This window comes from Eurosta solidaginis, chromosome 1, assembly GCF_040869045.1.
Source record: "Eurosta solidaginis isolate ZX-2024a chromosome 1, ASM4086904v1, whole genome shotgun sequence".
Taxonomy (NCBI): Eukaryota; Metazoa; Arthropoda; class Insecta; order Diptera; family Tephritidae; genus Eurosta; species Eurosta solidaginis.
The window spans coordinates 371,901,517-371,904,291 of NC_090319.1; the positions used below are offsets into that span (position 1 = coordinate 371,901,517).

The 2,775-nt window shown below is 33.4% G+C and overlaps 1 long non-coding RNA gene across 1 annotated transcript; it reads left to right on the forward strand.

Moving 5' to 3' along the window:
• Positions 1-1,368: 1,368 nt before the first annotated feature.
• Positions 1,369-2,536, forward strand: LOC137245042 (uncharacterized). The gene is made up of 3 exons (XR_010951244.1): positions 1,369-1,516; positions 1,923-2,297; positions 2,363-2,536. It is a non-coding gene; the product is annotated as an uncharacterized lncRNA (long non-coding RNA).
• Positions 2,537-2,775: the final 239 nt, after the last annotated feature.

Consider the following 2,775-nt stretch of genomic DNA (forward strand, 5'->3'; position numbering starts at 1 on the left):
AACATAAAAATAATTTACAAAATTAAAGTATATTTTACAAAGTAGATAACCCTACACGAACCATCTTGTAAAACGTTACCTTTTTTCCAAAGAACTGCAAAATTGTATGAGACAACTGCTAGTAATCAGTTGTCAGCTTTTTATGTCTTTGACAACTACACCAACACAAAGTTGTAACCGATAATGACACACAAAATTGTAAGGCTAGACAACTTCAACCGACATTTTTTTTGAGAGGTTGAGTTGCAACCTGTAATAACAAATTGCGAAATTTCAACTGAAACAGAGTTGAGTTGTAAACGGTATCCGAACCATCCATATTGAATAATTAAAATTTATAATCATCAATAAATTTATCAGAAATGTATTAAAATATTACCAAATAACTATAAAAGATTATTTGAAACATTATGTCGCTGTTAAAAGAGAATTTTATTTCTACCTTACAATAAAATAGTATAAATAGTAAATATTCGGTGTTAATTTTATTTTCAGCTCTTAGTCCAAAAATCAGTTAGTTAATGTGGCAAAAATTTTTTTTGATGTAATCCATCAATAATGATTCATGAAAGAGACGTCATTAATTCAAATTAATCAAATGTATTAGTGCATTTTTTGTAGGGGGCCCGTAAATTGTTTAGTCCCGGGCCCGGATTTTCTCTCTACGGCCCTGGCTATAACACCAACAACAACAACAATTGCGTTGTTTTATTTGTAGCGATTGAAATTAAATTTCTATATTACCATAGAAGCCGTCTAAAAATTATTAAACTCTACGAATATGTGAATGATGACCAAACGGTTAAATCCATTACAAATTAACATCTCATTAACACAAGGTCATGATTATGTCAGCCCACTTAACTGCGAGCAGTGTTGCTCAAAATTTAGTGCACTGGTCTCGACTCTGATTTTGTGACAGTATACGGTATACGTTTATATCAATTTGAAAAGATAGAAATACGCAAGTGTAAATATTTTCAAGGAAATATTCTAAAAACTGTTTGTTCAACTGGTTTTAAACTATCTCTATACTTGATTGGGTATTCATATAAATTAAATAGGTTTATTAAACTCATGTTATAGGGGAAATTTCTATGGAAATATCATTTTAATTAGCCTTTTGTTCTATCTATGAACAGTTTAAAATTTTAGCAAAAACTTTCCACTGGAAATTTACTCAAGCTAATAAGGCCGAGTAAATAAAAAACAAATTGTTTTTGTATAGCTTTAAATTAACTTAAGAAGAATTTTTATTGTATTGTTGACATTCCTGAAATCTAGCATTTGTTTATGTTTTAATCACATGACCCAATAAGTATAAATAGTGCCCACAAAATTTAGCTTGATTCACTTTATACATAAGAATCGGTGAAAATAGTCAGAAAGTACAATGAATTTTACGAAGCAGTTTGCGTTCCTTTTGGCAGTTTTGGGCTGTCCTTTTCGTTATATAACTGCGGAATTTCGCATTGTTGGTGGCAAACCTTCTTCTATAAAGGATAGCCCGTATTTAGTAAGAATAACTACTTCCGCAAAATTTGTTTGTGCTGGTGGATTGGTCTCGCTGAATATGGTGGTTACACTTGCGCAATGCGCGAGAAAAATTTAAAATAAGCTTGCGACCATTCAGGCTGGTGGTCCCCATGTACATAGTATAAAAGTGATACATACACATATTCCAGAAGGTTATCATCCCACGCCTACATCCATATATTTTGTGCTGGGATGTTAACCTTCTGGAATATGTGTATGTATCACTTTTATACTATGTACATGGGGACCACCAGCCTGAACGGTCGCAAGCTTATTTTCAATTTTTTTCACGCATTGCGCAAGTGTAACCACCATATTCAGTGAGACCAATCTACCAGCACAAACAAATTTTGCGGAAGTAGTTATTCTTACTAAATATCAATCAGCCTTTGTAGAGAGTCTTGAAATACAAGCAAGACCCTGTACAGTAAAAGTTTACGTCAAGGCAACGATATGCACATTAGTGGATGGGGATCATCATCTCAACTCCAAACTAATGCCGTGCCTGTGATATTATGGAACGTTTGCAATAGCAATTTTGGGGCAGGACAGTTTAATATAGCACATTCAGTGATTTGTGCTGGAAAATGCGATAAAGGGTTTTCTTTTAAAGATCGCGGAATACCTGGCGTCGTGGTGATTGGGAACTTTGTGCGTTGGCATTAGATGAGATGCATGGTGGGAGTTTTTCGCAGCTATATACAGATCTTTCATATTACCATGCTCAATGTTTTATAAAAGAAAAAGCGAGACTTGAATAGGTGGGCATTATTATAAATTGACTGCTGACATTTATGTAATGCTTCTACTCATATTGCTATTACAGGCAGGGCAAATATCAGAGTACCAAATGCTTTGAAGTTTCGATTGACTTTGCAGGTGCTCGAAACGTGGTCACATCCAGCATGCCCAAACATATAATTGAACCATGACCAAAATTATTATTTTTTTGTTTAAAATTTAAAAATTATAAGAAAAATAAATAAAATCGAGCATTTTAAAAGTGATCAGTTTATTAAGGGCAAATTTTTTGTAGTTTCGCGGCTACTTTAGCTAAATAAAGCATTGAGATTAGCCGCATGTCGGTTGTTTCTAAAATTGTTGCTGAAAAGTGTTTCATGAGATGGCTGTGTCATTAGTTGCCGCAAGATGTGTCTCATAAACATTTTTTAACCGCAAAAGTTGATGTATATACATGTAAAAAACACGGTGTTTATATCATGCCAATTGACATATTAG